This window comes from Rhinatrema bivittatum, chromosome 6 (assembly GCF_901001135.1).
Source record: "Rhinatrema bivittatum chromosome 6, aRhiBiv1.1, whole genome shotgun sequence".
In the NCBI taxonomy this organism is placed as follows: Eukaryota; Metazoa; Chordata; class Amphibia; order Gymnophiona; family Rhinatrematidae; genus Rhinatrema; species Rhinatrema bivittatum.
In genome coordinates this window covers 67,514,157-67,537,489 of record NC_042620.1, presented here as the reverse complement: position 1 = coordinate 67,537,489, position 23,333 = coordinate 67,514,157, and the positions used below count along the sequence as shown (strand labels likewise).

General features: G+C 41.8%; 1 long non-coding RNA gene across 2 annotated transcripts in view; it reads left to right on the top strand.

The window, feature by feature from the left end:
- Window positions 1-575: 575 nt before the first annotated feature.
- Window positions 576-23,333, top strand: part of LOC115093200 — a 35,888-nt gene continuing 13,130 nt past the window's right edge. Inside the window, exons 1-2 of one of the 2 annotated variants that reach the window (XR_003857215.1) lie at window positions 576-761; window positions 1,255-1,454. This is a non-coding gene — a long non-coding RNA (uncharacterized LOC115093200). Of the gene's footprint in view, window positions 762-1,251; window positions 1,455-23,333 lie in introns of both variants that reach the window. The other variant, XR_003857216.1, reaches the window with a different exon arrangement.

Sequence of the window (23,333 nt, the reverse complement as noted above, 5' to 3'; positions counted from 1 at the left end):
AGCATGCTCTCTGTCTGGCAGCTAGTATACAATATATCCCTGGCAGTATAGTTAGCAATAACTGGAAAGACTGGATGGGCCAATTGATATTTATGTGCCTTTATCTATTATGTTACTATGTTACTATGAGTAAAATGTTTTACTTTTAAGTTAGCATTAACAATTAAAAATATTAACACATGCTAGGGCCTCTTCTTATGTTTAGGTTCTACAGCAAATTGACAGGAAAATGAAAAATAATGGAAAATAGGACATTTTGAAAAATATAATAGAATTGTTTGTATTTTGTTGCACTAAAAACCAGATGCTGTGAAAAAATGGACAGACTGGATGTTTTCCCATCAATAGCAAAATCATATATTCTAAGTTTTGAAAAGTATTTTGCCATATATAAGTATTACAAATTATTTGTGACCACAAGCATTTATCTCTCAGAAATACTGTCAGCTTCCCTCATTCTTTCTAGTTTACAAGCATACCATTGCTTTGTGCTACAATATTGTAAGACAATGGCCAAGGCTCCAAGATTTTTGATACTTTTCAGTATTTCTGCAAGTAGTCTGGAGGCGACAGAAACAAATTGATGGAGACAGAAATGGGAGAATCCCACCCTGTCAGAAGATGAATGAGCTGAGCTTGGATGATGTGAACCATGGCTGACAGAAGCGAGGTGAAATCAAAGAGTGAGCAGCTTTTGACAACACATGCTTCACAGCTCTGACCACTGTGGATCTACATGATTATCTCCAGACAAAATAAATGTGAGTAAAAGGCTTACATACACTTAAATTAAACACAGCAGGATTTTAGTAATCTCTGTTTGCATTTTACTTTCTGTTTGGAAAAAAAAATAGCTTGGGTTTGGAATATTTCATTTAATGACATTTTTATTTATATTTTATATACTGAATGCATAACAGAAGTTTGCTAAACATTATTAAATAAATCATAGCAAATGTTTGCATTCCTTACAAATACATTTTTGTTAATTTTTTCATATTTGTTTCATATGTTTGTAAGTATCCTAAATTCAATAGTCCAGTTCTACCTTTCCAAATTGCTAGGTAAATTTCAATAGTGTAAGAACTGCATTATATAAATCCCAGTTTTATCTTTTTTTGCTACCTTATATTTAACACGTTGTATATATGCCTGGAACACTCAGTGATGCTGCACATTGTGAATAATAGGCTTTTGAGTGAAAATATTTACATAGTTAATGAACATGTCTTACACTTTATTTCTGGAAAGAAGGCAAGTCCTCACCCAAAAGAACTTCGTTTGGCAAGTGTGTTAAACATGGAATTTTAAAGCAGCCCCTGGAAGAAGAGTTCACGGCAGACTAGACACCCAACCAATGAGAAGAAACCCAGATGGAAAAAAATAACCGCCTGCTTTTGATCATGCTCTCTAAAGTGTACCTAGGAATGTCTAAATATGCAGATATATAAGGGGTGAGTATATAACTCTGAAAGGTGTAAAGTTTTTTGGCTTTTGATAAAGTACCTGGGAAGTAGCCAGTGCAAGGTGGAATTTAAAAAAATGCAGTTTGCACTCGGATCTTCTCTTCTAGACATATGTATTGAAGGAAGAGATTGCGGGAGTAGTAGTGTAAACCAGGAAAGCAAGTGAGGAGGTGAGAAACTAGATGGAAGAAATCCAAATCATGTGTTTGGGCCTGCCCAGACTATATAGGAGAGCATGTGAAAGAAGATTTCAGACTCCAGAGAGCTCAGACATAAATGTTTCTCAAAGAAGAAATTGTCATGAATAGTTCTAAAAAAAGGGGTTTTGTGGCCAATTTCATAATTGCAGTTAGGAAACCGCAAAGGGTAACCGATAGGTATTGGAGACCTGTTGCTAAAATTGTGTTCCTGGCCAAAGTGAATAATGGAAAATAGAAGAAGGATTCAGAAGATGTTCCTTGGTAAAAACAAACAAAAAAAAGGTGATTCTAGGTAGCCATCTGGTTGTGAAGCTAGGGAAACATTTTTCTAAGTAGGGAACAGGTGGTTGGTACCCCTATAAGAATTCATCCAAAAGTTCCATGTGTAGTCCGATTAATCATACTAGGGAGTCCTGCCATTTTGCAGCATTTAAGAAGGGGATATTTGGGGAATATTATGCAGAGAGTGATAAAGAGGAAGTTATGTATCTGATAATAGTTGAGGAAGTAAGAATTCCAGAGGCATGTTGCTAAAAAGAGAACAGGGAGAGAGGTTACTGAAGACATTTCTTATTGTTTTGCTTGGGCTAGGTTGACCAATCTGTAAAATATTATCCCTTTGAAGTGAAGCAATGTGAGGAATTATTTGGTAACAATTACATCTCTGATAATGATCAGTAGAACAATGGTACTGATGATGAACAGCAATTTGATGTCATATGATAGGGGCAAAGGCTAATTGATGCCATGTTGGAAAATAATGTCTACCAGCCCAGAGATAGGGGATGTTCTAGGCAGCCACTAGACTATCAGAGAGTCTTCTTTTCGGTAAGTGGGGATCCAGAGGTGGGAGGGCAGGCACTAAACTATCAGGGAATGCTTTGTGTGGGGGTAGGATCCAGAGGTGGGGAGTTGATACGGGGAGCATGAGGGTGTTTGATTCAGGGGGTACCTTTGGGTAGACCACCATCAGGTGTGAGAGGGAACTTTCCAACCAGGGCACTATTTGCCCTAGATCTGGCCCTACTCCCTTTCCATCATCCTCTCATACTCATATCCCTGCCCAGCATTCCTGATCCCCCAACACACTTGCATCCTCTTCCCTGTGTTCCCTCTCCCTTGCCCTCCTCTTCTTCCCTCCCCTTCCTTCCCCATTACCCCCAAGCACATCTTTCTCACCCCTTCCTCCTCAGCAGCCACCACACTCCCTTTCTCTTCCACTTCTCCCTTCCCAGCATCTCCAACCTCCTTCTCCCCCCCCCCCCCCACACACACACACATGGTAGCAGCATCACTTCCAGGCTCAGTGGGAAAAGATACATTTGGTGTCCTGTCAGGGCCTGAAGAACAGGAATTGGCAATGTCTTGCTCTGGTCTGGGTGAAGAAAGAAACAATCTCTCACAGAGCTAGAAAGAGGGGAAGGAAGTGAGAGTAGCCTCCTGGAAGACCCAATAAAGGAGAAGTCAACTGATTGCCATCTGGGTTGATGAGGAAAGAACAGCCTCCTGCTGGCCCTGTGAAACTTCCCAGGACTATGCGACGTATAGGGGTGTGCATTCGTATTGAACATAAATGTAAAACGCTACTTTTTTTTTTTTTTAACTTAAAAAAGTGATGAGACATAAACGATCGGATTTCCAACTTATTCAACATAGCTATGTTGAATAAGTTGGAAATCGCGATTGTTGATCCAAAATAAAAATTTAAACCCCTCACCTTCCTTAATCCCCCCCCCCCCCCCAAAGACTTACCACAACTCCCTGGTGATCCAGCGAGGAGTGAGGACGCCATTTCTGAAATCCTTTCCGAGGAGCATGTGACGTCGGCGCCACGTCGGAGTGACGCGGCGTCACGTGATTCCCCGCGGGTTCGTGCCGGAACGCTCGTTCGGCCCAAAAGGAACTTTTGGCCAACTTGGGGGGGTCAGGAGGCCCCCCCAAGCTGGCCAAAAGTTCCTTTTGGGCCGAACGAGGGTGCCAGAGGGAACTCGCGGGGAATCACATGACGCTGCGTCACTCCGACGTGGCGCCAGCGTCACGTGATTCCCCGCGGGGTCGCTTCCGGGATCCTCGTTCGGCCCAAAAGGAACTTTTGGCCAGCTTGGGGGTGTCAGAGGCCCCCCCAAGCTGGCCAAAAGTTCCTTTTGGGCCGAACGAGGATCCCGGAAGCGACCCCGCGGGGAATCACATGACGCTGCATCACTCCGACGTGACGCCGAAGTCACGTGCTCCTTGCAAAGTTGGTCAGAAATGGCGTCCTGACCCCGCTGGACCACCAGGGAGTTGTGGTAAGTCTTGGGGGGGGGGGGATTAAGGAGGGTGAGGGGTTTAAATTTTTATTTGCACATATGGACATATACTCAACTCATTGAATTCTGTTTATGTCCATATTGACCGCAAATGGGACCCCCTTTGGACATATGGACATATGAACTTAAACTTTTGCTCTGCACATCCCTAGCGACGTACCTCTTGAGAACCACTGGTCTAACTAAATCCTTATGGTGTGCGCAAACTTTTTTTTTTTTTCAATTTTTATTTCATTTGTTGTTTCCTTCATTTATTTATAATGATAAAACAACAAAAAAATTTAATAAAATACCACTCAAAAAAGCATAAGGTCCCAAATAGTTCCCAGCCTTCCCCACCCTACCAACAAGCTTTTTTAACCCATTCATAGCCTTTAAAGGCTCTTCAGGGCGCATGACCAAACCCCAGTTAATCCCTCCCAGTGGATATATTTGTAAAAAATGGTGCCAGTCAAACACAAGGCCAGAGCCATTCTGGATAATTGCCATACAATAAAATTGTGCTGTCTGACCTGTGGCTCATAAAGCAATTGGTTCAGGAATCAACAAGTGAGGTTGATATTTTAGATTTAATTCTTAGTGGAACACAGGTTTTGGTGAGAGAGGTAATGGTGGTGGTGGTGCCACTTGGCAATAGTGACCATAACATGATCAAAATTGAACTAATGACTGGAAGAGAGACAATATGTCAACCTACAGATCTAACACTAAATTTTAAAAAGTGAAACTTTGATAAACTGAGGAAAATAATTAGAAAAAAACTGAAAGGTGCAGCTGCAAAGGATAAAAGTGTACAACAGGCTTGGGCATTGTTTAAAGATACCATCTTAAAAGCCCAGTCCTGATGTATTCCACATATTAAGAAAAGTGGAAGGAAGGCAAAAAATGATTACCAGCTTGGTTAAAAGGTGAGGAAAAAGAGGCTACTTTGGCCAAAAAAAAAGTCCTTCAAAAATTGAAGAATCCATCTGAAGAAGATAGGAAAAAGCAAAAGCAATGTCAAGTTAACTGTAAAACATTGATAAGACAGGCAAAGAGAGAATTTGAAATTAAGTTGGCTTTAGATGCAAAACATCATAATAAAATCTTATATAAATATATCCAAAGCAGGAAATATGCGAAGGAGTAGGTTGGACCGTTGGATGACCGAGGGGTTAAAGGGATTCTTAGGAAAGATAAGGCCATTGCAGAAAGACGAAGTGAATTATTTGCTTCTGTGTTTACTAATGAGGATGTGGGAAGATATCACTTCCGGACATGGTTTTCAGGGGTGATGAGTCAGATGAACTGAACCAAATCACTGTGAACCTAGAAGATGAGGTAGGCCAGATTGACAAACTAAAGAGTGGACAATCACTTGGACCTTATGGTATGTACTCCAAGGTTCTGAAGGAACTAAAAAATGAAATTTCAGATTGGTTAAAATGTATAACCTATCATTAAAATCAGCCATTATGCCTGAAGACTGGAGGGTGGTCAATGTAACCCCAATATTTAAAAAGGGCTCCAAGGGTGATCCGGGAAACTCTAGATCAGTGAGCCTGAGGACAGTACTGGGAAAAATAGTGGAAACTATTAGGGATGTGAATCGTTTTTTGACAATTTAAAAAAATCGTCAGATATTTTTTAAATCGTCAAAAATCGTTAAGAGTCGCGATACAATAGAAATTCCCCCGATTTATAGTGAAAAATCGTAAATCGGTGGAGGGGGGAGGGCGGGAAAACTGGCACACCAAAACAACCACTAAACCCACCCCGACCCTATAAAACTGGACCCCCACCCTCCCGTACCACCCCCCAAAACTTTTTACAAGTACCTGGTGGTTCAGTGGGGGTGTGGGGACTGATCTCCCGCTCTTGGGCCATCAGCGCCATTTTGGCTGCCAATCAATAATGGCGCCGATGGCCCGATAAAAAAAACAACCCACCCGACCCTTTAAAAATGACCCCTTAGCTTCCCCCATCCTCCCGAGCCCCCGAAAACATTTTAAAATTACCTGGTGGTCTAGTGGTGGTCCTGGGAGCGATCTCCCATTCTCGGGCCATCGACTGCCACTCATAAAGATGGCGCCGATGGCCCTTTGCCCTTATCATGTGACAGGGTATCCGTGCCATTGGCCGGCCCCTGTCACATGGTAGGAGCACTGGCTGGCCGACGCCATCTTTAAAGATGACCACTGCCATCGTAAAGATGGGCGCCGCCATCGTAAAGATGGGTGCCGCCATCTTTAAAGATGGCCGCCACCATCTTTAAAGATGGCGCCGGCCATCCAGTGCTCCTACCTTGTGACAGGGTCCAGCCAATGGCACGGATATCCTGTCACATGGTAAGGGCAAAGGGCCATCAGCGCCATCTTTATGAGTGGCAGCCGACGGCCCAAGAATGGGAGATCGCTCTCAGGACCACCACTAGACCACCAGGTAATTTTAAAATGTTTTGGGGGGCTCGGGAGAGTGGGGGAAGCTAAGGGGTCATTTTTAAAGGGTCGGTGGGTTTTTATTTTTTATCGGGCCAATGGCGTCATTATTGAGTGGCAGCCAAAATGGCGCCGATGTCCCAAGAGCGGGAGATCGGTCCCCGCACCCCCACTGAACCACCAGGTACTCATAAAAGGTTTTTGGGGGGTTTGGGAGGGTGGGGGAAGGTAAAGGGTCAATTTTAAAGGGTCGGGCCTCACTAAAAAAAAATTAACGATGTGAATCGGAACCGATTCTGATTCACATCACCACTGATCAGATGTTTTTCTCCTTCTAGCCAAACCCGATCGTTAAGACGATCGGGCACACGATTCACATCCCTAGAAACTATTCTAAAGGTCAAAATCACAGAGAATATACAACAAAGACATAGTTTAATGGAAGACAATCAGCATGGATTTACCCAAGGGAAGTCTTGCCTCTCAAATCTGCTTCATTTTTTTGAAGGGGTTAATAAATATGTGGATAAAGATGAACTGGTAGTTGTAGTGTATTTGGATGAGAGGCTTCTTTGAAAACAAATAGTCATGGGATAGGAGACAATGTCCTTTTGTGGATTACAAACTGGTTAAAAGACAGGAAACAGAGACTAGAATTAAATGGTCAATTTTCTCAGTAAAATTACAAGTGTGGTGTGCCTCAGGGATCTGTACTTGGACCGGTGATTTTCAATATATTTATAAATGATCTGGAAAGGAATATGATGAGTGAGGTCATCAAATTTGCTGATGACACAAAATTATTCAGAGTAGTTAAATCACAAGCGGATTTTGATAAATTACAGGAGGGCCTTGCAAGACTGGAAGATTTGTCATCCAAATGGCGGATGGAATTTAATGTGGACAAATGCAAGATGATGCTTATAGGGAAAAATAACCCATGCTGTAGTTACTTGATGTTAGATTCCAAATTAGGAGCTGCTACCACCCAGGAAAATGATGCAGGTATCATAGTGGATAATACATTGAAATTATCAGCTCAGTATGCTGCAAAAGTTAAAAAAGCAAGCAGAATATTAGGAAGGAAAGGTGAATAATACAGAAAATATCTTAATGCCACTGTGTTGCTTCATGGTAAGACTGCACCTTGAGTACTGAGTACAATTCTAGTCTGCATCTCAAAAAAGATATAGTTGCACTGGAGAAGAATCGAGAAGGGTGACTAAAATGATAAAGGGGATAGAATGGCTCCCTTATGAGGAAAGGCTAAAGAGCCTAGGACTGTTCAGTTTGGAGAAGAGATGGCTGAGGGGGGATATGATAGAGGTCTATAAAATGATGAGAGTTCTAGAATGGGTAAATATGAATTGGTTAATTACTCTTTCAGATAATAGAAGAACTATGGGGCAGTCTATGGTGTTAGCAAGTAGCACATTTAAAACAAATCAAAGAAAATCTTTTTCACTCAATGCGCAATTATGCTCTGGAATTCCTTGCCAGAGGATGTGGTTAGGGAAGTTAGTGTAGTTGGGTTTAAAAAAGGTTTGATTAAATTCTTGGAGGAGAAATCCTTTAACTGATATTAATCAAGTTGACTTAGGGGTAGATTTTTAAAAAATATGCGCACGTCTCCATATGCTGTCCGGCGCACACACATGAACGTGTGATTTTATAACATGTGCATGCTGGTGTGCGCATGCTATAAAATTCTGGGTCAGCACGCACAATGGGGGGTATAATTTAGCAAATTTGTGCGGCAACACATCGGGCCTTCCCCAGTTCTTTCCCAATCTGCTCCAATTAAAGAGCGGACTGGGAGGGAATTTCCCATCCCCCTACCCTAACCTCCCTTCCCCTTCCCCTATCCTAACCTCCCCCCTATCCCTATTCTAGCATCCCCCATTTTTTATCTCATGTTTTGCTCCTGGTACTTGCCAGGTACTTGTAGCCTGGATTGACCACTGTCGGAAACAGGATGCTGGGCTTGATGACCCTCAGTCTGACCCAGTATGGTAACTTCTTATGTTCTTATGTACAGAGTATGTTTATAGAAATGCAGGTACAGGGTTTATATTTGGGGTTGTCTCTTATCCTTTATATAATCCAGATTTCATTGGTGTCGTTTTTCCTGCATAGGGAAAGGGTGGTGGACAGGTAATGGAACTAACCATGGCAAGCCCATGCCTAGGGTTCTCTTTTTGTAGGGTGTGATGGAGTTTCCAGGCATTCGGCAACCCCATTTTTAAATGAGTTGAACACGAAAATAACACAATTTGGGAGTATTTACTTAGGAAACCAATTTAGGTTTGTCCCATTCATTTCAAGTGAAAGAAGCACAATCCCTGCTTTTCATCCTGTTGAAGAGACAGCTGACAGGAGACTGTAGAGGTACTGTATATAGAATCATGACTGGGGTGGAATGGGTAAATAGGGAACAGTTATTTACCCTTTCAAATAGTATTAGTACTAGGGGATCCTCCATGAATCTAATAAGTAGAACATTTAAACAAATTAGAGAAAATATTTTTTTCACCCAATGCATAATGAAACTGGTGGATTATTTGCCAGGGGATGTGGTGAAATTAGCAGAGCTGTGTTTTAAAATGATTAAGACAATTTACTGGAGGAAAAGTCCATATTCCATTATTAGCCATACAGATTTGGGAAAGACACTGCTTATTCCTGGTTATGAGCAAAAAGGATTGGGCCTATTCATGCGAATCCTGTTGTACTTGTGACCTGGACTGGCAACCGTCAGGGTCAGGATGCTTGCCTTGATGGACCTTTGGCCTGATCCAGTATGGAATTTCTAGTGTGCTTCTGATATTATTCCTTAACCAAAACGGGATTTGTATTTTTTGTCCTTTGTTTTCTACCCTTTGTGATTAGATATGAGCATGCAAGATCCCCAATTTACCCCCAGCAGTCCTCCTTTCCCATGTCTTCCCAAAAAGCTTTGTAATAACTACCAAATACCAGTACAGCTGTCCCCTGAACACCTGATCTCTTAGGTTCCTGTGGCCTTTTCACATTCAGTAATAGCTTACACCAGCATTTCTTACCCTGCTAAATAGAAGAAAATATTAACTACATTCCATTTAGAAAACAAATATTGGATTAATTTTTGGAAAGGATCCTAAGTACTATGCAATGTTGCTAATCCAAAACAGTTTACAAATTATTATTCAAGACATTTTACAAATTCATATTAAACTAGGTGGATCTATTGATTTACCACTGATAGGGGCAGTAAGAATTGTTTGATACCCGCATGGAGTAATCAACTAGCTCTAGCCCTCCAGAAAGAAGTAGGTTCAGTCCTGGTTTAATAATCTTTACTTTCTATTTAATCTCATTTTGAAATTTATATTTTTATTGTTTTTTTAAAGAAACAAGTCTACAAGTTCCAGACGTTTTTGCTTTTGAATAAGAAAATGGGTTTTAACTACCCTTTGTTAGCTTTAGTGGAAATTTTCATTCTAAAGGTTCAAACATTCTCTGAAATATTTCAGCCTTATGTAAATAGCCTAGATTCTAGAACCTGAAATATTTTACATTTGTAAGTGTATGTGAAACATGTCTGACTGTTGTGTTTTTCAGTAAAACTGCAGTTTACTAATAATTCTGTTGTCGTAGACAGGCATAAAAGTTTTCTGTTATTGCTGTGTGTGTAACCCCTGGGCAGAACAGATCTTTTATTTGGCACCCAGAGGCACATAAAAAGAAAAGTAGAGTCCAAACCAAAGGCAGGCAGATGAGTCAATGGGAGGTTGACCCCTAAATTGGACCTTCCTTACTCCTTTCCCATAAATTAGAAGTTAAAATTAGAAGACAGGTGGCAGAGAGCTCCTACGCCAACAAATTCCAAACTAAAATACAAAAGGATAGCAGGTGCTGTGGGATGATGCATAGCTAGGATCTACCATCTGCATATTCCCACATGGGGAACAAAAGTCAAATCTCTCAATTGTCTTTGCACTGAACCTCCCCAGCTTAATGGTATACTCCTTTAGTGAGGGGAAACCCAAGGGCACTTTATGAATAAAAAATACTAATTCTCTTAGTATTTATTTCAAATTACTACCAGACTATTTTCATAATATCCTAAAACAAACACAGCTTGTTGAATAAAAAAGTACTTTACAGTTTTGGGAAACTGAAAGATATTCAACAAGTTCCCATTTGTTCCAAGTATAAGATTAAAATACTGTGCCTATTAGTTTCTGTTCTATTCTTTTATTTATGCATCACTATGAAGATCTGAATTTCAAGTCAGCCTCTCAGGTTTACAGACATTTAAGCACATTATTAGGAGCTGTGAATATTCGGCACACCAACACTCAGGTATCACCCAACTTCATTACTACCTGATTAATTAACCTGTTTAAAGTGTGAAAGTTGGCACCTTGTCATTAGAATCCATGGGAATAACTAATGAGAAACTATGAAATAATTTGTTCCTCAATTAAAAAACCTGAAAGAAAAGGTTTTATCTCATTATTCTTGTTTCCTGTTAGCACTTACACAAAGCCAAGACAATTTTGTAAGACTTACTGTCTAAAGAGGAGAGGCTATGTAACATCTTGGGAAACATTTCACAGATCTTTAATAAAATGTGGTGTTAGCCAACACCAATAGGTAAGCCAAGAAGGTTTCCAGGATAATATATGCATTATACAGCATGGATGTGAATAATAATCCTTTCATTTAATACCTGTTTTTTTAATAAATGTTAATTAAAAAAAAGGCTCAGCTGCAAGATGAAAATGCTATGAGTGTAAAACACAGCAATGCTGTAAATCATACAATGAAGCAGATTAAGAGAAACTTGTAGGTTTACTACCACATGATTTATACTAAGCAATATGGATAAAAGAGATGTACAACATTATATTTCATAATTTTAGAAGTTTTAAGGTGAATTTTCAAAGAGTTGGTTGTGTAAAAATCAGCACATATGCGTATAAATAGCATATTCTCGCATACATTATATTTAAAAATCCTCAAAATAGCAGTGAAAGTAAAGGTCAGCGAGTACATTTTCACATGTAAAACATGGGCAGGGTGGGGGCATTCTGGGGTGCAGTCAACATTTATGTGAGTAAGTTGCTATTTTACAAGCAATTTCCACATGTAAATTTAGCAGCTTATACCTGCTCTATATCTGGGACTCAGTGATTGTAAACATCTTAAAAGTGACGGAAGGACTATGTGAGGGGTTTGAGTGAAATGGAGGGTGTTCAGGCTGAAGAGGCAGGAGGATCTCAATGAAATGCAGATAGAATGGGTAAACTGGTAAACCAATGAGTAAAACTGGTCATTTTATTGCTGTGCATGTTAGAAACTCTCCCCACTTACACATGTAAAAGCCAACTTATGGGAGGTGGGGAGATGGTGGTCGGGGGTAAATGCATCTATTTTACATATCTACTCATGTATAACTTTAAAATTAGAAGTAAAAATATGCAGGCATACCAATTGCACACAGTTATTTGTCTAAAGTCCAGCTTATCCAGATAAGTGCCGCTGCTTATCTTGATATAATTCAGAACTTTTCCAGATAAGTAGAATAATGTATATGCCCATTTTTTTTCATGAATGCTCATGTTCCTGGGTTTGTTTATGTGTATTTTATAACCTGCAAACATCGTATACAAGCAGGTTATAAAATACCAGAGTAGATTTACGAATGCCCATATACATGTGCACATGGTTGCACATGCGCAGATTTTAAAGTTATCCTCCCTGTGTACAGATTACATTATCATAATGCATTTTCAATAGAACTCGCTATTTATCATTATCATATTTATCTGTATATTTATGATGAGTGTCAAGAATAACAGGGCTTGAATCAGAAGACTTAGAAAGTTGAGACCAGGAAACTGAAGAGGAGCCACAGATTCAGGAAAAGGCCTGGGGATATTTACCTTCTGTTTGCCAAGCCAGTTAAACACACCCTCAGAAGGTTCCATTGACTCAGCAGAGGTTGTACCTTCATTGGTGAAAGTACCACAGAATCTTGTGAAATATCCTCTGGAACCTCTGTTCATCTGACCTTGTTCCTGTGGTACACTCAGTCCTGTTCCAGTGTCCCAACTCTGCATTCAGCTCTGCAGTCCTGCTCAAACTCCATGTCTCTTTCCTGGGTTCTCAATTCTGAGCCTGCTTCACTGTTACAGCTGTATGCTGAGATGTCTCCAGAGCTAGGCCTGGTTTTACTTGCCTTGGTTTAACCTTCACCCAGCCATCCAGCCACTTCAGATATGCTTCTTCCTGAATGTACTGCTAGCAACTGGATGTACCCTGACCAAAATAATCCATTGGTTTTAAACTGCTGATGTGAGTTAGTCATATGTCTCTCAATAATTCAGAAATGGACAAATAGTAACAAACTCTGTCTGAATACATATAAAATGAAGTTCTAATAGGTTTAAAATGCAAATGATCAGGTTCTGGACATAAAAATCACTTTGCGAGAAGCTATGAACTCTGACTAAAGCCACAGATCTTAGGTTCCTGTTGTTGAACTCAATGCTAAGATCTTACCCCAAATTCAATTAACTTTTCAAAGCTGTTTTTATCATCTGCTACAGCTAGATAAACTTTTTCCATACATAGAGAAGGTGCATCTGATCAACGTAGTCCATGAAATGATAACATCTCTTCTAGACTTCTGTAATCCACTGTCTAATCTTCTAATCACAGTGAAGATTATTTTCAAACATATCAACATGGCCCCATATACACATGTATATGAGTCTGCAAAAAATTGATTTAGTATTTTAGAAGCCACGTGGACCCATCTGTGCAGGTTTTAGAACATACATATCTCCTCCCCATGCTTTTCTTTACATGCACAATTTCATGTATACTCAGGAACTTTAATGCTTGTATAATTGTTCATGCACACTTCTGGTTGTACTCTGGTGGGCTCATTCCAAAATGGCCCCCACAGCAAGAAAGCTGAACTTCAATACCATGGACATGACCAGGTTGGCCTCCTTGGTGGTGAGGGACAATGACCTGCTCTTCCCCAACCAGGGAGTGAGGCTGAATGCCAGTTCCATGTGGGAAGTCTAGCTGGCCTTCTATTAGGATTTCAACTGTGGATCTTCCTACCTCCATGGGGTAAGTACCTCATGGGAAAATGGAGGTTGAGAGTAGGTAGGGGTTGGTGGTATGGGGCTGTGGGATAGGAACATGGGATATAGATGTGATAGCTAAGAAATTAACAGCTTATATTGATCTCAGAAGGGACAGTGAAAAGTCACTATATATATAGTATGTATATATATAAGACAAGACTAAACCGAAGTGATAATTAATCCTGTTAATTGAACCTCGGTATATAAAAGCTATAAATACATAAATAAATAAATATATCTGTGGGTCATGGGTTAATTGAAATTTATGTTATTATTTATTTCAACTATTTATATTCTACAATTTTCAAGCTCCACTGCAGATCACAACAAATTTAAATAAATGCAAACAAAACAAAATAAAATATATACAACAACAATCATTAGTTAAAAGTGTCAGAAAACAAAGTTTTCAATGCTTTTCAAAATACGGTAGATGGAAACATACCATTGAGGAGTTCTCAGAACCAACATTTAACTAAGTGCATTTTTTTCAGGCTTGTCCTCTGTATAAACTGAGGACCTCAAGATAAAAGCCAAGGAGCTGCTCCTGCCTGGAGGGGGATTGTTGAAGCAGCTGATTGCCAGGCAGGAGGAAGCTGGAGGTAATTTCTATAAATGCCCATCAGGAGATGTCAACAATGTCTGTCTATTTGCTGCTTCCATCACAGGCCCACTTGCCCTGCCACTCAACAATACCCAGTCTCTGCCAATAACTGGAAGAATCCCTCATGCACATAAAGCTTCTTCCTTCTAAAATCCTCCATAGGTGTCCATCCAGCAATATGGTGGACACAGCACAACTCCTAGGTCTTCATGGCATGCCATGTCATAAAGCAGAAATTTTAATGCACTCACAGTCCAACTATAGAAGTAAGTAGGGTGTTAGAAACTATTCATAATATCCTTACCAGGAAATGTCTATGCCTTTCTTCCAACAGGGACTCTTTGTTTTATGACAGCATCATGTCTATTGATGAGTTGGAATCCAAGGCAAACTCCAACATGTACTGCCGCCTAGCCACTTGGACTACATTAGAGCACTTATCACTTGGTAGGCATCATGCTGCATGTGACTACTATACAGCAACCAACTATAGCAGATGGGTTTCCCACAACTAGGATCACTTTCCATTGTTTCTGCTTCTCCCGCAAATGGAATACACTCTTACACTTTATATGATGCTGCACATAACACCCCAGTGCACACCAGTTGATGGCTTTGCCACTCAATTTTCTTTTCTGTTCACAGACACCACCAACTCTCAATAAGAGGAGGAGGAAGAGGAGGAAGAAGATCTTCAGTACCTGACCCATCCTACTAGTGCAGCTTCAGTGCCAGCTGCAAATGGCCAGCAGCAACTGCCACCCCAATCTGCAGCAGCTTAAAGCCCAGAGACCCACTTACAGCTTTGGTGGACAATAGGGATGTGAATCGTTTTAGGACGATTAAAATTATCGTCCGATAATTTTAATATCGTCTTAAACCGTTATGGAACACAATACAATACAGATTCTAACGATTTATCGTTATAAATCGTTAGAATCGTGAGCCGGCACACTAAAACCCCCTAAAACCCACCCCCGACCCTTTAAATTAAATCCCCCACCCTCCCGAACCCCCCCCCCAAATAACTTAAATAACCTGCGGGTCCAGCGGCGGTCCGGAACGGCAGCGGTCCGGAACGGGCTCCTGCTCTGAATCTTGTCGTCTTCAGCCGGCGCCATTTTCCAAAATGGCACCGAAAAATGGCGGCGGCCATAGACGAAAAAGATTGGACGGCAGGAGGTCCTTCCGGACCCCCGCTGGACTTTTGGCAAGTCTCGTGGGGGTCAGGAGGCCCCCCACAAGCTGGCCAAAAGTTCCTGGAGGTCCAGCGGGGGTCAGGGAGCGATTTCCCGCCGCGAATCGTTTTCGTACGGAAAATGGCGCCGGCAGGAGATCGACTGCAGGAGGTCGTTCAGTGAGGGTTCCGGCGCCTCGCTGAACGACCTCCTGCAGTCGATCTCCTGCCGGCGCCATTTTCCGTACGAAAACGATTCGCGGCGGGAAATCGCTCCCTGACCCCCGCTGGACCTCCAGGAACTTTTGGCCAGCTTGTGGGGGGCCTCCTGACCCCCACGAGACTTGCCAAAAGTCCAGCGGGGGTCCGGAAGGACCTCCTGCCGTCCAATCTTTTTCGTCTATGGCCGCCGCCATTTTTCGGCGCCATTTTGGAAAATGGCGCCGGCTGAAGACGACAAGATTCAGAGCAGGAGCCCGTTCCGGACCGCTGCCGTTCCGGACCGCCGCTGGACCCGCAGGTTATTTAAGTTATTTGGGGGGGGGTTCGGGAGGGTGGGGGATTTAATTTAAAGGGTCGGGGGTGGGTTTTAGGGGGTTTTAATGTGCCGGTTTTTCGATTTTTCGATTTTTCGATTTTTCACGATTTTTAACGATTTTTCACGATATTTTACCCCCCCCAAACGGCAACAATACGATTCCCTCCCCCTCCCAGCCGAAATCGATCGTTAAGACGATCGAGGACACGATTCACATCCCTAGTGGACAACATTCACAGAATGGAGGAAGATGTTGCAAACTGTAGCAGTCTTCGGAAGGCTGGTAGATGACTTGGAGAGATAAATGCAGGCTCAATCGGGCCTCATGACTGCTCTTGAGCTACTGGGCATGTGGCAACCACCACAGCCACCAGCCCATTAGGCTTATCGGGACTCTGGGGCCTTCAGTTTTTTGTAACTAGTTATATTCCTAGTTTGTCCTTTTCCTCTACCTTTCATTTGTTTAATATTTTGTAAATAGTTTAACATTTTATATTTTGAAAGGTTTTTGTTATTGTTACATTTTGTGTGCAGTGTCTCTGTTTGCATACAACATTCCATGTCATCCCTGAATCAAACCCCTTTTCCTAAATCAAGCTCTTTTCTGGACAGACTCACTGCACTCACTCTAACATCCACTCACTGACTTGCATGTGGCTAGGTCTGTTGTGCTTTCCTCTAACCTTTATCCTCTACTCATCTACCTTTTCAACTGCCTGAGTTAAGCTCCTGTTTAAGTGGGTCACCATTCTGTACCCAACTCCTCTTGCTATAATGGGTACAACACATCAGAGCTGTAAGTCATCACTTAGGTCTTACCTCCTCCTAGTGATAAAGATGTAAGAGTGGCACAGCTATCAATGAAATAGCATATAGAGGGAAACATCTTGACTTCATCACTACTAACAGTATACAAAGGGGAGACAAGAAGCTGAAATGTAGTGGCCTTTCACCAACAGAAAACCTTCTAGTAGAAAAGAGGTGTCATTGAGGTTGCAACTCGTATTATCTCCCAAAAACTGATTGTATCAATGAAAGTAAAAAGACACACATTCAGTCTAACCCCATGGTGATGAAGGCCAATCTGAAATTCAACAGATGGATAATCTAACAACATGCATACACCTCAGGCTCTTAGCTTCTAGCTGGTAATCCCTTCATTACCATGCCAACACTCTGTAAGACCTACATATTAACATAGTAATATAGAAATGAGGGCAGAAAAGGACCAGATGGCCCATCCAGTCTGCCCAGCAAGATTCCTATGGTAGTATCTGCCGCTCCATTCAGGATACCCCATGTTTTTTGCCCACAAGCATTATAATAAGGCTAGTAATATTTATATCAATCAAAACCAAGTAACTTTAAAACCCATAAATTACTGCTAGTAACATTTTTACTAGGTGTAAGAGCCTTCTTGTTAATTCAGACAATGCTGCTTGATATTCTATGCTTTGGGACTTGGCTGTAGAAGCCACCCTGTGCTTTTTCCCTTATATCTGTATGCCAGTACCCCAGACTGTAAAGGTTAGGGCAATTATAGCTGGTGATTTGATTATTAGGAAGGTTGATAGGCTGGGTGGCTGGTGGACCTTTGGATCACTTATTAACTTGACTGCCTGGTGAAAGGTGGCAAATCTCATGCATCACATAGATAGGATTTAAGATAGTGATGAACAAGAGCCAGGGTATAAATGACATAGAAAAGTACAAGAGGGAGGTTCTGTAAGCCAAGTTTAGGGTTTTAGGTAAAAAGTTGAAATCTAGAACCTCCTGAATAGCATTCTGAAAAATGTTCCCTGTTCCACATGCAGGATCCCAAAGGCAGGCAGAGCTCCAGAGTCTCAATGAGTAGATGAGATGAAGGTGCAATGAAGAGGGTTTTCAGTTTGTTAGGACCCGGGCTTCATTTTGAGGAAGGGAGGATTCTTTACCAAAAGGATGGACTCCACATTAACCAGAGTGGAACCAGTCCTCTGGCATTAAACTTTAAAAAAGAGATAGCACAGCTTTTAAACTAGATGATGGGGGCAAGCCGACAGTCACTCAGAAATGCATGGTTCGGATGATGTATCTTTGAAGAATACTAAAAGAGCAGGGAAAATATGGCAACCCTGTAGAGAGGTTGAAATATATACCAAAGTGGAACAGGTGTATTTAAGTAAAGTGTAGAAAGATTCCAAATTACCCTGATGAGGAAGTTAATACAAACAAAAAACATACTTTGGTGAGTTAGAGTTATAGCACTGATGAAGAGAGAGATATAACTAGTAAGTTAGAAACCTGGGGGAAGGAGGATAACCAATGGGAATCTGTGATACCAGGGTATAAATTATACCAAAATGATAGGATGGATTAAACTGGTGGAGGGGTGGTACCATATTAAAGAAAACACTGATTCAAATAGGATAAATGTTCTACAGCAAACAAAATGCAAGGTTGAATCTTTATGTATTGAAATTCCAGCTGAAAAGGGGAATAAAATAGTGGTGGGGGTATAAAACCATTAGAGATGTGCAGTTGCTTGCAATGAAATAGGAAATAAAGACGATATTTCATATTTCGTTGCATTTCGGGAAGGAAAAAGAATGACAGGAAAACCCACAAAATTTTGTGTGGTTTTCCAAGCGTTTTCTTTTTTTTTTTTTTTTTTAGAAGTGCACATCTAGAAAAAAAAACATCCCAAAGCCCAACCCAACCCTTCTAATTTAAGTAAATACAAAGTCCCCCACCCTTCTGACCCCCCAAAACTACCCAAAGTCCCTGGTGGTCCAATGAGGGGACTGGGAGTGAATTCCCGCTCTTGGGCTGTCGACTGCCAGTAATCAAAATGACACCAGTGGCCCTTTGCCCTTTTCATGTGACAGGGGCTACCGGTCACATGACAATGAACAAACAGAAAATGAACAAACAGACAATGAAATATTAAAAGAAATCAGGGAAGCTAACAAAATCAGCAGCCCAGTGTCATTAAAGCTCTGTTGTTAAAGCTGGGAATTAGCAATCTGTTATTAACAGAGTTGCTGGAGATAGCAATCTGTTATTATTTAGAATAGTTGTGAGTGGATCCTTGGACCAGTGGCAGGTGACCACACCTTCAGGGGAGCTCCCGAGAGGGACCACTGGTCAGGCTTAGTGTAGGAGTCAGACACACACTAGTTCTTTTATTAGACGATATATTAAACCACCAGAGGTGGCAGTAGTGAGCTGGAAGCACCCACCTGTGCTGTAGTCCCTCAGGTACTAGAACAGCGATCCCAAGGTGGCTGAGCTGTAGAGAAACTAAGAAAGTGAGTAGGCAAGACCTGCAGAGTTCAGGAACAAGTCCTTGATGGTAACATTCACACAATAGTCTCTTGAGGCAGCCCAAGAGTTGGTATGCATTAGGCCCTCAAGGAGCGAGTACCTGGTTCCAGGGAAAGCTCTGAGAGATAGATAGAAACTCACTGATATTATAAACAACAAAGACTTCTTAGTAAGCAGTATATTAAACCAGCAAAGGGGCAGTAGTGATATGGAAGCGCCCGGCTGGGCTGTAGTCCCTCAGGTATTGGAACGGCGATCTCAAGGTGGCTGAGCTGTAGGGAAACTAAGAAAGTGAGTAGATAGGATATGCAGAGTTCTGGAACAAGTCATTGATGATAACACTCACACCATAGTCTCTTGAGGCAGCCCAGGTGTTGAAATGCAGTAGGCCCTCGAGGAGCAAGTACCTGGTCCCAGGGAAAGCTCTGAGAGATAGATGGAAACTTACTAATGTTGTAAGCAGCGATGACTTCTTAGCAGAAGTGGTATTCAGGAGCTGGTCCGGGACGTGGGCCCTCGAGGAGCGAGTACCAGTTCTGGACTGCGACCTTAAAAGAAAAAGAGAGGGCGAGGCCCCCGAGGAGTGAGTACATTTAGTGAAGTCTGAGGAGGCAGAGTAGCTAGGTTTGCGGAGAGTGAATCCTATCCACAGTGACCTGGAGGAAGCGAATCCTTGCTAACTCGTCTTGTTAGCGAAAACTGAGACCTTAAATATCTGGAGCTGATGACGTCATCTCAGGGGGACGCCCCTGAGGTTCATGCCAATGCCGGTACATCAGTCGGGCCGAGCGCGCGCCCTTAGGCATCTGGTCAACATGGCAGCTTGCAACGTCAAGCCGGTCCGGGAATGCCGGAGGAGGACGGCCCGGAGACGCTGCAGCAGCTAGCCTTCCATCAACCCCGGAGGGAGTCACCAACGAAGTAAGGTGGGTGGAGCAGAGACATACGGACACAACACCCAGTAATAATAGGTGATTTCAATTACCCCAGTATTGATGGGGTGAATGTTATATCAGGACATTCAAGAGAGGTAAAGTATCTAGTTGAAATAAATGACTTCTTCATAGAGCAGCTGGTACAAGAACCAGCAAGAGGGGAAACTATTTTATACCTAGTTCATAGTGGAACACAGGATTTTGTGCAAGTGGTACCAATGTTGGAGTCGAGAATATAGTCTAATTTGACTTAATAACTGGAGGGAGCGCAGTAAAGAAATCTACTGTGATAGCATTTAACTTTCAAAAAGTTGACTATGAAAAAATGAGGAAAATGATTAGGAAAAAACTAAAAGGAGCAACTGCAAAGGTTAACTGGCTAATTTTAAAAGGAATGTGCGTGTGCCCATAAATGCGTGTATTAGCGCTCGAGCAGAGATATGCTGCAATTTTATATCATGCATGCAAGTACGTGCTTATCATTTAAAATCCCCCTGCTGCATTTTTGTGTGTGTGTAATCTTAAGAGATGGCTCAAGCAAATTCCCCGGCATATTTCTGCTAGGGCTTTAGAGACTTTTATGTGTGTATGCAAGCAGATTTTAAAACATGTTTATGCGAGGGAAAAACAGTTTTTCCAATTAGTCCACCAGTTTGTCCAGTTGATATTGGGATCTTCAAGACCTCTCTGGTTCTTCATTCTGTAAGCCCCCTCTTTACCCCAAACTTTCTCACTGTGCTGAAAGCCCTAAAACTCAAGATCTCTTGACTTGCTCCTCATGAGGACCTGCAGCAAATTTACATGGATAACACACAGATGTGCACCATGGTCAGCTTTTCTAAAATTTAGAGATAAGCACATAAGTCTTAGACCTGCCCCAGAATGCCCATGCCCTGCCTATGTCGCACCCCTTTTCCACGCCATTATTCTTGACAAGCACATGAGTGTTTAAGTGCGTACGCAGATTCTTACAATTCACATTGCTTTGCATGGTTTGCATACGCACGTATATGGCCATTTTTGCACAAGCAATGCTTTTAAATTCTACCTCTAAGAGGCATTGATTTTATTTAAAAAACATCATCTTGGAAGCCCAGATCATATTTGTTCCATATATTAGAATGGCTACCAGCATAGTTAAAAGGTGAGGTAAATGAGGCTATAATATCTAAAAGAACATCTTTCAAGAAATGGGAATGGCATCTAATGAAGAAAACAGGAAACAACATATCCACCAAGTCAGATGCAAAGCATTGATAAGGAAGGGAAAGAGAGAATTTGAAAAGAAACTTGCATAAAAGCAAAAACTCATAATACAAATTGTTCTGTTACATTCGAGGTAAAAAGCCTGTGATGGAGTCAGTTGAATCAATAGATGATCAAGGGGTAAAAGAGGCACTTAGGGATGATAAAACCATATCAAAGAGACTAAACAAATTATTTGCTTTGCTATTCACTGAGGAAGACGTAAGAGATATACCAAAACCAGAAATGATATTCAAAGGTGATGATTCAGAGGGACTAAATAAATCTTAGTGAACCTGGAAGATGTGCTAGGGCAAACTGGCAAACTTAAAGTAGCAAATCATCTGGACCAGATGGTCTACATCCCAGAATGCTGAAAGAAATGAAATTGTGGACCTGTTATTGAAAATTTGTAAACTATCACTAACATCATCTACCTGAATGTTAGGAGTTAGCAATCTGTTGTTATTTAGGAGAGTTGTGGGTGGATCCTTGGACCAGTGGCAGATGACCATGCCCCCGGGGGAAGATCCTGAGAGGAACCACCGGTTGGGCTCAGAATTAGGAGACAGCACACACTAGTTCTTTTATTAGACAGTATACTGAACCACCAGAGGTGGCAGTAGTGAGCTGGAATGCCTGGCTGGGCTGTAGTCCCTCAGATACTGGAACAGTGGTCCCTGGAGTCTGAGCTGAAGAGAAACTGAAATATAGTGAGTAGGCAGGGTATGCAGAGTTCATGTACCGAACCTGATGGTAACACTCACTCAACGTCTCATAGAAGCCCAGGAGCTGTAATGTATAGGCCCTCGAGGAGCGAGTACCTGGTTCCAGGGAAAGCTCTGAGAGAGCAATGGTAACTCACTGATATAGTTGGCAGTGATGATTTCCAGGCAGAAGAGAATATGGAGGAATGAAGGTTCTCGAGAAGCGAGTACCGGTTCCAGACTGTCACCTGAAAAACAAAGGAGAGAGCAAGGCCCCCGAGGAGCAGGTACCCCTGGTAAGTCCAAGGAGGCAGAGTAGCTTAGGTAGAGTAACCCGTAGAGAGTCTGTTCCTTGCTAACTCAATCTGTTTATTTATTTATTTATTTATTTATTTATTTATAGATTCTTTTATACCGAGGTACGTATAGCTATACATCACCTCGGTTTACAGTGAAACAATAATTTAGCAACCAGCGTTACATATAACAGTTTGAAAACAGTAAAACATTTAACAGAAAAGTCTTTACAAAAAAAAAAATGCTGTTAGCAAATTCTAAGACCTTATATATCCGGCGCGGGTGACGTCATCTCAGGGTGAGCCCCTGAGGTTTGCACCATCGCCAGTACTTCAATCAGGGCCGTGTCACGCGCACGCCCCTAGGCCTCCAGGAAACATGGTGGGTTGCAGTATCTAGCCGATCCAGGGAACCGGAGGACTTTGGCAGAAGGACACCGCGGCAGCCAATTTTCCTGCAGTCGAAGAGGGAGGCGCCAAAGAGGTAAGGAGGGCAGAGAGAGGGCATCGGGAACCAACGGACACAACACTGAAGACTGGAGGGTTGCTAATGTAACGCCAGATTTTAAAAAGGGATCAAAGGGTGATACAGGAAACGTCAGACCAGTGAGTCTGATGTCTGTGCCAGGCAAAATGGTAAGCTATCATAAAGAACAAAATTGCTGAGCATATATATATAAGCATAGATTTATGGGACAAAGCCAACATGGATTTAGCCAAGGAAAGTCTTGCCTCACAGATTTCCTACATTTTTTGAGGGTGTAAATTAATATGTGGATAAAGGTGAGCCAGTTGATATAGTGAATCTGGATCAAACAGAAAGCATTTGTCAAAGTCTCTGTTACAGTTGCGTCAAAAGAATCAAGGTTAATGATTGAGGATACTTACTGCCTCTCTGTGCAGGTTACCCCTATGCACCCTCGTCTTCATTTCTATCCTCGAGCCTTTAGGGAATCACAGTGTTTATCCTATGGCCCTTTGAATT